The following is a 14,971-nucleotide window of genomic DNA, read 5'->3' as shown; positions in this document are numbered from 1 at the left end:
AGGCAAGAGGGGGGGATCCTGCTGAGATTAAGGTGAGGGGAAAACCAGCCACTTCCCTCCATTCTACTGGCCAATGTACAGTCACTTGATAATGAGATGGATGACCTCCGATCGCGGATTTGCTACCATCGTGACTCTCGATACTGCAATATTCTTTGCTTTTCTGAAACATGGCTCTCGGACAAGATACCCCCCATGGCTATCCAACTCACTGGGCGGAAAGGACAGTGGAGTCAGGGAAATCTAGGCGGGGAGGGGTTTGCCTCTGCATCAACATACACTGGTGTGCTAACTCCAGTGCAGTGGAAGTGTCAACCCACTGTTAACCCATCTTGGAATACCGGATTGGCAAATGCCGACCCTTCTACCTCCCGAGGGAGTTTTCAGCTGTTATCGTTAGTGTTGTATACTTTCAACATCAAAACAAGAAAATAACAAGCTGGCACTTAATGAACTGTACAAGGCTATAAACCAACAAGAAAAGCTACACCCAGAGGCTGCTTTTCTGGTTGCCAGCGATTTTAATTCTGCGTCGCTAAGACATGTGATGCCCAAATTCCATCAACACATCTCCAATACCACTAGCGGCGATAAAGTCCTAGACCACAAGCAAGATATTTGCCATTCGGCAAATCTGATTATGACTCCGTACTCCAGCTTCCTGTTTACAAGCAGAAAAGAAACAGGAAGTACTCGTGACACGCTCCGTTGAGAAATGGTAACCAGAATCAGAGATTATGCTATAGAACTGCTTTGCTAGCGCTGATGTGAATATGCTTTGAGAGGCCGTTGAGATTGTTGACGAGCTAACCACCTCCATTACCGGCTTCATTAGAAAATGTATTGGCCACGTTGTCCCCACGGTGAGGGTTCGCTGCGTCCCCAATCAAAACCCCTGGATTAACTCAGAGGTTGGCGCTAAACTAAAGGACAGGGCTACCACACACAGAGCTGTCATACACAACCCCACTATGACACTCCGCAGAGTCATCAAACGAGCAAAAGGACAATATAGGAATAAGGTGAAATCATATTAAACAGGCTCCGCCGCCTGGCACGTGTTAGGGTCTACAGTCCATTACGGATTACAAAGGAAGACCCAACTGTGATCTGCCCAATGATGCCTCTCTACCAGATGAACTGAATGCATTTTATTTTTAACGTGCCGGGTTTGAGGGCCGTCACCGGCCCAGAGGATTGGGTGATCTCACTCTCCGAGGCCGACGTGGGAAAGCTCATTAATCAGGTCATGCCACCATGACTACTGCCATGTAGAACTCACTTCTGTAATCATCATCCAAGACACCCTAGGCACACTCCAATTTGCATACCGCCCCAACAGATCCATAGATGACGCAATCTCAATTGCTCTCCACACTGCCTTCACCAATCTAGATAAAAGGAATGCCTATGTGAGAATAATGTTAATTGACTACAGCTCAGCGTTCAACACCATTGCTCCCTCCATGCGCGTCACCAAGCTTAGGACTCTGGGTCTGAACACCTCCTTCTGCAATTGGATCCTGGACTTCCTGATAACCCCATAACCTCTGCCACACCCCCATTCACATTGATGGGGCTGCAGTGGAGCAGGTCGAGAGCTTCAAGATCCTCATGTCCAAATCGCTAAACACTTAAAATGGTCCATACACACGCGCATAGTCATGAAGAAGGGGCGACAGTGCCTCTTCCCCTCAGGAGGTTGAAAAGGTTTGGCATGGGCCCTCAAATCCTCAAAAAGTTCTGCAGCTGTACCATTGAGAGCATCTTGACTGGCTACACTACTGCCTGCTATGGCAATAGCACCACCCTCGATCGCATGGTGCGACAGAGGGTGGTGCGGACAGCCCAGTACATCACTGGGGACAAGCTTCCTACCATCCAGGTTATCTACAGTACAAGTCAAAAGTTTGCACACACCTACTGTTACAGATACAAGTATCCTGTGTGTGTATCCTGTGTGTGTGTGTGTTTCTTTTCTCTCCTTCTCCCCTCACAAGTGAAAATCATCACTCCCCAATCAGTCACCAATCATCAATCAGAAGACACACCTCCTCCTGTTTCCTACCCAATCACCGTTCCTTTCCCTTTGTTTAAAAACCCTGTCAGTTGTTTGATGTGGAGCTCAATCTCTCTGTAAATACCATGTCTGTAGATCTCTGTTTCACTCGCTTTGTGTATTGACATCTCTTTTGTTTGAGCACCTCCATAGCACTTTGTCATCACCTGTGAGTATTGTTGTTGGTTATGGTGTTTGTGTTTTTTGCTGGTGGGAAAAGGGGGAACCAAGACAAGTCGCCCATGGGCATACACTACCCGTAGGTAAACTTTGTTAAATACACTAGTTAGAACTGGGCGGACCACCCACTGTATTTTTGGTTAGTTAGCTGTTGTTAATGTAGGCTATTCTAGCTTAGGGGTGTTTTTGAATACTTATTGTTTCTTTCCTTGGGTCCAGCTCAGCCCCTTTTCCTGCCCCCCCCCCCTCCCCCCATTACCGTGTGTTTATTAATAAACCCTGAGTTTGACGATAGATCTCAGTTGTCGTAGTTATTTCGTTCTCACTTTTACTTTGTCACTATTAGAATTTGTATGAGTTATGTTACGGGTCTCATTACCATCCCCCCCTAGACTGTCGGGCCAAAAGGGATTCATAACATAAGTGGGGGCTCGTCTGGGATATGTCATAACTGACACCCATGCCGCTCATGCAGATTGTTCTAGTGGTATAGTTCAGTGTTGCGCGTCATAGCTGCTGTAGAATTAGTGTTTGCTATTTTCGTTGGCTCTTGTGAAGTAGTTTAAGATGGCTACTTTTGAGTTGAAGTCCTTTTTGGATAACCCTTCGTGGGAGGTTTTAGACAAATGTCGTAGAGTTGACTGAATGACCTTGGCTGACCATTATTCAATATCGATTCAGCAGAGTTTAGTTAAGGCGGAGGTTAAACAGCTAGTGTTAAATGTATTGTTGGAAGAGCAGGTGCTTGTGTTACCGCTGCCTAAGCCTACTACCCCTGTAGCGGATGTTGCTGCTCCTGTAAGCCCATTGGTGTCTGATAAAGAGGGCGGGGCTAAAACACCAGCCACATTGTCCCGTTTTGATCCATTCTCCCCACTGTCAAATGGTGATGTCAGGAGGGATGTCCGTTTAGCACAGTTCCAACTGGAGGCGGAAGAGAGCCCAAATTAGGCGAGAGACTCTCCAGTTGGAGATGTGTAAAGTTGAGGCAGACAGAGAACAAAGGCAGTTGGAGTTCAAAATGCGCCAGATGGAACTGGAGGCAGAGACAGCAAGGCTAGCCTTCGTTCCTACTGTGCCTGTTTGTGAGCCGTCCTCACCAGCTGTGTCCTCAAACACGTTTGACATTAGTAGGCAGATTGCCTTAGTACCTTTGTTCAGAGAGTCGGAGGTTGACTCCTATTTTTGTGTATTTGAGCGTATAGCTGTAGCATTGAAATGGCCTGAAGAGGTATTGTGTCTATTACTTCAGTGTAAATTAACTGGTAAAGCCCAAGAGGTTTTGTCAGCGCTACCTCTGGAGGACAGTTTGAATTATGAAGTGGTCAAAGCTACTGTTCTTCGTGCCTATGAGCTTGTGCCTGAGGCATACCGACAGAGATTTAGGTCTCATAGAGATTTAGGTCTAATTCATACGGTTGTGAGGTCTGCAACAAAACAGGTGCCTCAGGGTAACTTTGAAAGTCTCAGTCCCCGACCGCAGTTATGAACCATTCATTTTCGAGGTGTTTGTGTCCCTAACGAATGACGAAGCGTCTCAGCGTCCGGTTAAAATCCTTAGAGATACTGGTGCGGTGCAGTCGTTTATAGTGTCTGATGTGTTGCCCTTATCTGACGATACATACTGTGGTTCCAGTGTGTTAGTACAGGGTATTGAAATGGGTTTTGTCCCAGTGCCATTGCACTTTATGAATGTATACTCTGCTTTAATCAGTGGAATATTCAGTGGGGGTACCTCCTATGTTGCCAGTGAAAGGTGTGACCTTTATAATGGGTAACGATATTGCCGGAGGAAAGGTAGTACCCGTATTGGAAGTATTGGATGAAAGTGACCGCTCTCTCTCGAATGAGCTGGCACAGAGTTATCTACTGTGTTCCCCGCTTGTGCTGTCACTCGTGCCCAGGCACGACAAGAGGGTGACGTGATAGATTTGTCGAACACTGTTCTGTTCAAAGAGGTTGATCAAGAGGATGGATTGTGTGATACCTCTGAGAAGCTGATCACCTCTGACACACAGCCCAGGAAAGAATCAAAGAACGTTGAACTTATTGCTGATGCAATACAGTTACCAGTCACTCGTGAACAGCTGATTGCTAACCAAAAGGTTGACAACAAGCTTGCTAAATGTTTTTCTAGTGTTGTCTCATTGGAAGATGTGAAGAAGAAGAACGTGGCTTACTTCATTGATGGTAATCTCCTCATGCGTAAATGGAAATCCCATGTTGACGCGGGTGGAGATTGGAATGCTGTTTACCAAATAGCGATTCCTACAGCCTTTCGACAAACTGTATTATCCCTTGCTCATGATCACCAGTGGTCTGGTCATTTAGGAATCACAAAGACTTATGATCGGATCCTTCGACATTTCTTTTGGCCGGGTTTAAAACAAGATGTGTCTCAGTTCTGTCGGACATGCCACACATGTCAGATAACAGGAAAACCAAATCAGTTTATTCCTCCCGCTCCTCTTTGTCCCATACCTGTCATAGGTGAACCATTCGAACATGTGGTGGTTGATTGTGTCGGACCGTTACCGAAGACAAAATCGGGTAACCAGTTTTTGTTAACGATTATGTGTATGGCTACAAGATACCCCGAGGCCATTCCTCTGCGAAGGATTACAGCCCCGGTAGTGAGTAAAGCCTTAATAAAATTCTTCACGACATTCGGGTTACCTAAGGTGGTACAAAGCGATCAAGGTACCAATTTCCTATCCAAGCTCTTCAAGCAGGTGTTAAAATCCTTGTCAATTATGCACCATGTGTCAAGCGCCTATCACCCAGAGTCTCAGGGTGCGCTTGAAAGATGGCATCAGACACTGAAGTCTATGCTACGTAAATATTGTTTGGAATCTGAGAAAGATTGGGATAAGGGAGTTCCTCTAGTTTTGTTTGCTGCTCGTGAAACTGTGCAGGAGTCCCTAGGTTTCAGCCCGGCTGAACTAGTGTTTGGTCACACAGTGAGAGGACCAATGAAAGTCCTTAAAGAACAGTTCTTGTCCCAAGAGTTGTGTACAGGAGACGAGAATGTGTTGGACTACGTTAGTCGCTTTCGTGAGCGCCTACACCAAGCTTGTGCCCTCGTAAAGGAAGCTGTCTTCCTCACAGAGGAGCATGAAAAGACACTATGATAAAGAGGCTGTTTCTCGTCCACTACAGCCAGGTGACTAAGTACCGGTGTTATTACCTGTTCCAAGATCTTCACTGTCAGCTCGTTTCTCTGGTCCTTATTTAATTTAAAAGAAAATAAGTGAAACTGACTATGTGCTTCAAACTCCTGATAGACAACGCCAATCTCGTGTGTGTCACATTAACATGTTGACAGCTTACCACACCCGACCCATCACACAGAGTTCAAAAACAGAGGAAGGTACTGCTGTCTACTCTGCTACTCCTGCTATCATAGTGGACTGTCATATTGATGATGTTGATGGATTGGAGTTGCGCAATACTCAACAGCAGTGTGTTAGATTGGCCAACTCAGAAATGCTGCTGTCTATCCAGTCAGGTCTGGTTCATTTAACGGATGGACAGGCCAATGATATTGTGAGGCTACTACACAGTTTCCATGTCTCTTTAATGACGTTCCTACTGCACAAACGTGTTGGAACATGACATTGATGTTGGAAATGCTACACCTATCAAGCAACACCCATATCGTATCAACGCTTCCAAGAGGAAGATAATGAGGGATGAGGTGAAATATTTGTTGCGAAATGCACCAGCCACTTTCCAACGACTGGTTAACTCCATATTAGTTGGCATTCCTAATTGTAGTGCATACCTTGATGACCTAGTGATTTATTCATCTGAGTGGTCAGATCATGTTGACTCTCTAAGGTATGTGAACGGTTGGCAGCTGCTTCTCTAACCCTGAACTTGACAAAGTGCGAGTTTGGGAAGGCTACTGTTCTCTATCTCTGTAAAGAGGTTGGCCATGGACAGGTGCGCCCTGTTGATGCCAAGGTCTTGGCTATAACTGCATCCCCTGCACCTACCACCAGACGAGAGCTACGCCGCTTTTTATGGATGGTTGGCTACTACCGTAGCTTCTGTAAAAATGTCTCTGCGGTAGTTGCTCCATTGACCGATTTTGCTCAGTCCGGCTAGCCCTCTTATGTAGTACACCTGTACTTGCTGCTCCGGATTTTGAACAACCATTCAAACTTGAAGTAGATGCTAGTGCCAGAGGTGCTGGTGCTGTTCTACTGCAGCAGGACAAGAGTGGAGTGGATCATCCTGTTTGTTATTTTTCCCGTAAATTTAATAAATGTTAAACAAACTATGCGACAATAGAACAAGAAGCTCTTGCTTTGTTGTTGGCTCTGCAGTACTTTGAAGTATATATCTGTTCCAGTGCCCTACCAGTGATAGTATATACTGACCATAACCCCTTAGTGTTTCTCCACCGGATGTACAACCAGAACCAGCACCTTATGCGTTGGGTGCTGATTGTACAAAATTATAATTTGGAGATCCGCCACAAAGGGTTCTGATAATGTATTGGCAGATGCTTTGTCTCGTGTGTAATGATTTTTGTAAGGTTGACTTTGTTGTTCTTGTGAGTATTCATTGTAATACTGTGGTCGCAATCCCTAGGGTTGCTCTTTTAAGGGTGCGAGTGTTACGGATACAAGTATCCTGTGTGTATCGTGTGTGTTTCTTTTCTCTCCTTCTCCCCTCACAGGTGAAAATCATCACTCCCCAATCAGTCACCAATCATCAATCAGAAGACACCTCCTCCTGTTTCCTACCCAATCACCGTTCCTTTCCCTTTGTTTAAAAACCCTGTCAGTTGTTTGATGTGGAGCTCAATCTCTCTGTAAATACCATGTCTGTAGATCTCTGTTTCACTCGCTTTGTGTATTGACCTCTCTTTTGTTTGAGCACCTCCATAGGACTTTGTCATCACCTGTGAGTATTGTTGTTGGTTATGGTGTTTGCTGGTGTGAAAAGGGGGAACCAAGACAAGTCGCCCATGGGCATACACTACCCGTAGGTAAACTTTGTTAAATACACTAGTTAGAACTGGGCGGACCACCCACTGTATTTTTGGTTAGTAAGCTGTTGTTAAAGTAGGCTAGTCTAGCCTAAGGGTGTTTTTGAATACTTATTGTTTCTTTCCTTGGGTCCAGGTCAGCCCCTTTTCCTGCCCCCCCCCCCCCCATTACCGTGTGTTTATTAATAAACCCTGAGTTTGACGGTAGATCTCAGTTGTCGTAGTTATTTCGTTCTCACTTTTACTTTGTCACTATTAGAATTTGTATGAGTTATGTTACGGATCTCATTACCATCCCCCCCTAGACTGTCGGGCCAAAAGGGATTTGTAACACCTACTCATTCAAGGGTTTTTCTTTATTTATACTATTTTCTACATTGTAGAATACTATAAAATGCCATAACACATATGGAATCATGTAGTAACCAAAAAAGTGTATATTTTTTGGTTACTACAAAAGATGGCTCAGAAGAGAGCTCTATTTGGTAAAAGACCAAGTCCATATTATGGCAAGAACAGCTCATTTTTATTTATTTTACTAGGCAAGTCAGTTAAGAACAAATTCTTATTTTCAATGACGGCCTAGGAACAGGGGCAGAACAACAGATGTGTACCTTATCAGCTCGGGGGTTTGAACTTGCAACCGAACTTGCAACTTATTTTCCACCATAATTTGCAAATGTATTCATTAAAAATCCTACAATGTGATTTTCTGGATTTTTCTTCTCATTTTGTCTGTGTTAGTTGAAGTGTACCTATGATGAAAATTACAGGCTTCTTATCTTTTTAATTGGGAGAACTTGCACAATTGGTGGCTGACTAAGTACTTTTTTGCCCCACTGTAAATGCTTCACGGAGTTCAAGTAACAGACTCATCTCAACTGTTCAGAGGTGACTGCTTGACTCAGGCTTTCATGGTTGAATTGGGTCGAGACACGAGCAATGGACATTAGATCGGTGGAAATCTGTCCTTTGGTCTGATTTATTTTTGCTTCCAACCGCTGTATGTTTGTGACGAAGAGTAGGTGAACGGATGATCTCCGTATGTGTGGTTCCCACCGTAAAGCATGGAGGAGCTGTGATTGTGGGGTTGCTTTGCTGGAGACACTGCCAGTGATTTATTTGGAATTGAAGGCACACTTAACCAGCATGGCTACCACATAATTCTGCAGCGATATGCCATCACATCTAATTTGCACTTAGTGGGACTATGATTGGTTTTTCAACAGGACAATGACCCAACACACATCCAGGCTGTGTAAGGGCTATTTGACCAATAAGGAGAGTGATGGAGTGCTGCATCAGATGACCTGGCCGCTACAATCACCCAACCTCAACCCAATTGAGATGGTTTGGGATGAGTTGGACCACAGAGTGAAGGAAAAGCAGCCAACAAGTGCTCAGCATATGTGGGAGCTACTTCAAGACTGCATTCCTCATGAAGCTGGTTGAGAGGATGCTGAGTGTGCAAAGATGTTATCAAGGCAAAGGGTGGCTACTTTAAAGAATCTAAAATATATTTTGATTTGTTTAATACTTTTGTGGTTACTACATTATTCCATGTGTTATTTCATGGTTTTGATTTCACTATTACATTACAATGTAGAAAATAGCAAAAATAAAGAAACCCTTGAATGAGTAGTTGTGTCCAAACATTTGACTGACACTGTATATCAGGTGGTATGGTAGGAAGGCCCAGAAAAAAAGACTCCAACCACCCAAGCCATAGACTATTCTCTCTGCTTTAGCTTGGCAGGCGGTACCTGTTCATCAAGTCTGGCACCAACAACAGATTCTATCCCCAAGCAATAAGACTGATAAATAGCTAACAAAATAGCTACAATAATTTCTAAGTTAATCTTTATTGACCTTTTATTTTTTGTATTTCACTGTTTCTATGCACACTCACAGGGCCCTACACACTCACGCACACAGACTCATGCCATCTGCTCACTCACACATGCACATACATTTATACTGACTACCCACACGCACACCCACACATACTAGCTTCTGCTAATCTGTTTCTTTTATCCTGTTGCTTAGTCACCTTATCCCTATACATATATGTTGCTGACAGGTATAAAATAGAGCACACAGACATGCAATCTCCATAGACAAACATTGGCAGTATAATGGCCCGTACTGAAGCGCTCAGTGACTTTCAACATGGCACCGTCATTGGATGCCACCTTTCCAACAAGTTAGTTTGTCCCATTTCTGTAAGTGCTGTTATTGTGAAATGGAAACGTCTAGGAGCAACAACGGCTCAGCCTCGAAGTGGTAGGCCACACCAGCTCATAGAACGGTACCACCGACTGCTGAAGGGTGCAGCGTGTGAAAATGGTCTGTCCTCGGTTGCAACACTCACTACTGTGTCCTCAAATTGCCCATGGAATCAACTTTAGCACGAACTGTGGGTCCGGAGCTTCATGAAATGAGTTTCCATGGCCCAGCATCCGCACTCACACAAGTCTAAGATCACCATGTGCAATGTCAAGCGTCGGCAGGAGTGGTGTAAAACTCAACACCGTTGGACTCTATAGCAGTGGAAACGTATTCTCTGGAGTTATGAATCAGTCACTATCCACCATCTGGCAGTCCGACGGACTAATCTAGATTTGGAGGATGCCAGGAGAACACTACCTGTCCAAATGCATAGTGCCAATTCTAAAGTTTTGTGGAGGAGGAATAATGCTCTGGGGCTGTTTTTCAGAACAATGGATGCATGAATGTTCTTGCAATGTCCCATAAAATGCTTTTAGAACATTGTTGTATATTCTGAGAACATTGTAACCACGTTCTGGGTAAGTTATGTTTGACATTAAGGCAATGGTCTCCTAACTTTAACACCAAAACACGCTAAAAAGGTTAGCAGAAGGTTTTTGCGAATGTAGAATGTTCCACGAACTAACGGAAAACTAGACACAAACATTAGGGGAATATTAGGGGAACATTAGGATTACAAAAATGTTATTTCTGCCTAGAATTGTTAGCTGAGTTAGTCTTACTAACTTGATTCACTGACTAACTTAGTGACTGAGTTAAGGAGTGAATTTTAATCAAAGTCTGTTCATTTCTCTCAGAAGTTGTTAATTACCGTAACTGGTGTGTGTGTGTGTGTAGTTAAGGACATGCTGACAGTTAGGTTTGAGTGGGTTTTGAGGCACTGTGTTTCCTTTGTGTTGTTGGACAGGGTTGCACAGCCTAAAGGGCACACTGGACATTCCACACCGCTCTCCTTTCTGAGGCTCTTTGTGGTCCTAATGGTAACATTAATTTGAGCTCTCTCCTCTCTCTCTCCATCTCTTCCTGTCCTCGTAAATATGTGTAATAGGGTGGTTCCACGAAATGACTGCTCTTTGATATTTTAAGTAGAAATTGTGCACCAATATTGAATTTTAAAAGCCTGTTATATTAAATGAAGTGCCCTTTAATATATATACACTGCTCAAAAAAATAAAGGGAACACTTAAACAACAAAATGTAACTCCAAGTCAATCACACTTCTGTGAAATCAAAATGTCCACTTAGGAAGCAACACTGATTGACAATAAATTTCACATAGTGTTGTGCAAATGGAATAGACAACAGGTGGAAATTATAGGCAATTAGCAAGACACCCCCAAATAAAGGAGTGGTTCTGCAGGTGGTGACCACAGACCACTTCTCAGTTCCTATGCTTCCTGGCTGATGTTTTGGTCACTTTTGAATGCTGGCGGTGCTTTCACTCTAGTGGTAGCATGAGACGGAGTCTACAACCCACACAAGTGGCTCAGGTAGTGCAGCTCATCCAGGATGGCACATCAATGCGAGCTGTGCCAAGAAGGTTTGCTGTGTCTGTCAGCGTAGTGTCCAGAGCATGGAGGCGCTACCAGGAGGCAGGCCAGTACATCAGGAGACGTGGAGGAGGCCGTAGGAGGGTAACAACCCAGCAGCAGGACCGCTAACTCTGCCTTTGTGCAAGGAGGAGCAGGAGGAGCACTGCCAGAGCCCTGCAAAATGACCTCCAGCAGGCCACAAATGTGCATGTGTCTACTCAAATGGTCAGAAACAGACTCCATGAGGGTGGTATGAGGGCTCGACGTCCACAGGTGGAGGTTGTGCTTACAGCCAAACACCGTGCAGGACGTTTGGCATTTGCCAGAGAACACCAAGATTGGCAAATTCGCCACTGGCGCCCTGTGCTATTCACAGATGAAAGCAGGTTCACACTGAGCACATGTGACAGATGTGACAGAGTCTGGAGACGCCGTGGAGAATGTTCTACTGCCTGCAACATCCTCCAGCATGACCGGTTTAGCGGTGGGTCAGTCATGGTGTGGGGCGGCATTTCTTTGGGGGACCGCACAGCCCTCCATGTGCTCGCCAGAGGTAGCCTGACTGCCATTAGGTACCAAGATGAAATCCTCAGACCCCTTGTGAGACCATATGCTGGTGCGGTTGGCCCTGGATTCCTCCTATAATGCAAGACAATGCTAGACCTCATGTGGCTGGAGTGTGTCAGCAGTTCCTGCAAGAGGAAGGCATTGATGCTATGGACTGGCCCGCTCGTTCCCCAGACCTGAATCCAATTGAGCACATCTGGGACATCATGTCTCGCTCCATCCACCAACGCCACATTGCACCACAGACTGTCCAGCAGTTGGCAGATGCTTTAGTCCAGGTCTGGGAGGAGATCGCTCAGGAGACCATCCGCCACCTCATCAGAAGCATGCCCAGGCGTTGTAGGGAGGTCATACAGGCACTTGGAGTCCACACACACTACTGAGCCTCATTTTGACTTGTTTAAGGACATTACATCAAAGTTGGATCAGCCTGTAGTGTGGTTTTCCACTTTAATTTTGAGTGTGACTCCAAATCCAGACCTCCATGGGTTGATAAATTTGATTTCCATTGATTGTTTTTGTATGATTTTGTTGTCAGCACATTCAACTATGTAAAGAAAAAGTATTTAATAAGAATATTTAATTCATTCAGATCTAGGATGTGTTATTTTAGTGTTCCCTTTATTTTTTTGAGCAGTATATATATATATATATATATATATATATATATATATATATATATAGACCACATGGAAGATTCAATCAATCAAGTTTTTAATATGAATGAAAACTTGCCGAAGTGCCAAAATTCAGCATTTTAGAATGTCCCTCTGTGCACCCTCTGTGCACTCTCAGTGCACCCTCTGTGACTTCTAGAAAGATTCTAACCCACTTAACCCCAACATTTCTTCAAGTTGTCATCATCATTGTAAAGCTCTCGTGCTTTTGTTGCTTCGACAGTCATTTCTGAAGAGTATTATGTATTTCATGTGGTTAGGGATTCATTGATGTCTGTCCCTCATTTTAAGGTCAACCCTGTTACGTGAAACCTATCCTTGAAAAAACGTCTTTTTTTCAGAAGAATCATTGAACATCTAATAGTCAAATCAAAGTGGAAAAGCCGGTTGAGTTGGCTCTATTTGGCCATTTGTGTCACGAATCTCGCCGAAGATGGTGCCTCTTCCTGTTCGGGCGGCGCTCGGCGGTCGTCGTCGCCGGCCTATTAGCTGCCATCAATTCCCTTTCCGTTTTTTCTGTTTATTGGGTAATTGGGTACACCTGTTTTGAGTTAGTGTTTTTATTTGTAGGCTATTTAAGGGCACTAGGCCCGCTGGGTATTTGTGCGGGCTTGTTTTCTGTCATCTGGTGTATGAGTGTAATTAGTATTTTTTCCGCACAGTTTAGTCTGAGACAGGGGTACATTCGGCCCTCCATGATGGAGTGTGACCGCCTTAACGCCGTGCGTAATTGGCCGACTCCGACCACGGTAAAGGAGGTGCAGCGGTTTTTAGGGTTTGCCAATTACTACCGGAGGTTTATCCGGGGTTTTGGCCAAGTAGCGGCGCCCATTACCTCACTGCTGAAGGGGGGGCCGGTGCGTCTGCAGTGGTCGGCAGAGGCTGATGGAGCCTTCAACCAGTTGAAGGCGCTGTTCACTGAGGCTCCCGTGTTGGCGCATCCGGACCCTTCGTTAGAATTCATAGTGGAGGTGGATGCGTTATGCTCGGACATCGAGCGGGCGTTGAGGGTAGAACCTGCGCCTACACAGTATCCGACCGGTCGTAGGTACGTGCCGCTTGGTGTCCGTGATAAATTGATTCGGTGGGCTCACACACTACCGTCTTCGGGTCAGTGCGGGGTCTTAGGGGGAAATACTGGTGGCCCACCTTAGCTAAGGATGTGAAGCTCTATGTCTCTTCCTGTTCCGTATGCGCCCAGAGTAAGGCTCCTAGGCACCTTCCTAGAGGGAAGTTACAACCCCTCCTGGTTCCACAGCGGCCATGGTCCCATCTCTCGGTAGATTTCCTTACTGATCTTCCCCCATCTCAGGGGAACACTACCGTTCTGGTTGTTGTGGATCGGTTCTCTAAGTCCTGCCGTCTCCCATTGCCTGGTCTCCCTACGGCCCTACAGACTGCAGAGGCTCTATTTACCCACGTCTTCCGGCACTATGGGGTTCCAGAGGATATCGTATCTGATCGGGGTCCCCAGTTCACGTTCCGGGTTTGGAAGTCGTTTATGGAGCGTCTGGGGATCTCGGTCAGCCTTACCTCTGGTTATCACTCCGAAAGTAATGGGCAGGTGGAGAGAGTAAACCAGGAAGTGGGTAGGTTTCTGAGGTCGTATTGCCAGGACCGGCCAGGAAAATGGGCGAGGTACGTCCCGTGGGCAGAGTTGGCCCAGAACTCACTTCGGCATTCATCCACGAATATGTCACCATTCGAATGCGTACTGGGCTACCAGCCGGTCCTGGCTCCGTGGCATCAGAGTCAGACCGAAGCTCCTGCGGTGGAGGAGTGGGTACAGCGCTCTAGAGAGACCTGGCGGGCAGTCCAGGATTCTCTCAGGCAGGCCAGTGAACGGCAGAAGAGAGACGTTGACCGCCACCGCAGTGAGGCCCAGGTGTTCGCACCAGGGGACAGGGTCTGGCTCTCGACCCGAAACCTGCCCCTCCGCCTGCCCTGCCGGAAGCTGGGGCCGCAGTCTGTGGGGCCATTTAAAGTCCTGAGGAGGATAAACGAGGTGTGTTATAGATTACAACTTCCCTCTTACTATCGCATTAACCCCTCGTTTCATTTGTCTCTCCTCAGGCCGGTGGTATCTGGCCCCTTACAAGACAGTCAGGTACCGGAGGTCCCTCCACCCCCTCTGGACATCGACACAGTACAAGCTATTCTGGGCACGAGACGCCGGGTGAGGGGCCTGCAGTACCTCGTGGACTGGGAGGGGTACGGTCTGGAGGAGAGGTGCTGGGTACTGGGGAGGGACATTTTAGATCCTTCCCTCTTGAGGGATTTCCACCGCCTCCACCCGGATTGCCCTGCGCCTCGTCCTCCGGGTCGTCCTCGCTGTTTGTAGGCTATTTAAGGGCACTAGGCCCGCTGGGTATTTGTGCGGGCTTGTCTTCTGTTATCTGGTGTATGAGTGTAATTAGTATTTTTTCCGGACAGTTTAGTCCGTTGTATTTTGGGACGGTTTGTTTCATGCACCCTGGTGTTTTGCATGTCGTGGTTCCACAGTCTATGGAATAAAATATCCACAAACTGAATTACCTGCTCTCTGCACTTGACACCACCACCCACCAAATTGTAACAATTTGCCCATGTTTTGTGGTGGAAAACTGAGCGGGTCGAGCATAACACGTCAACCCTGTTATGCACAGATAGGCACAGATAGGAACAGATA

Source organism: Oncorhynchus masou, chromosome 28 (assembly GCF_036934945.1).
Source record: "Oncorhynchus masou masou isolate Uvic2021 chromosome 28, UVic_Omas_1.1, whole genome shotgun sequence".
Taxonomy (NCBI): Eukaryota; Metazoa; Chordata; class Actinopteri; order Salmoniformes; family Salmonidae; genus Oncorhynchus; species Oncorhynchus masou.
This window is presented reverse-complemented; position numbering follows the sequence as displayed.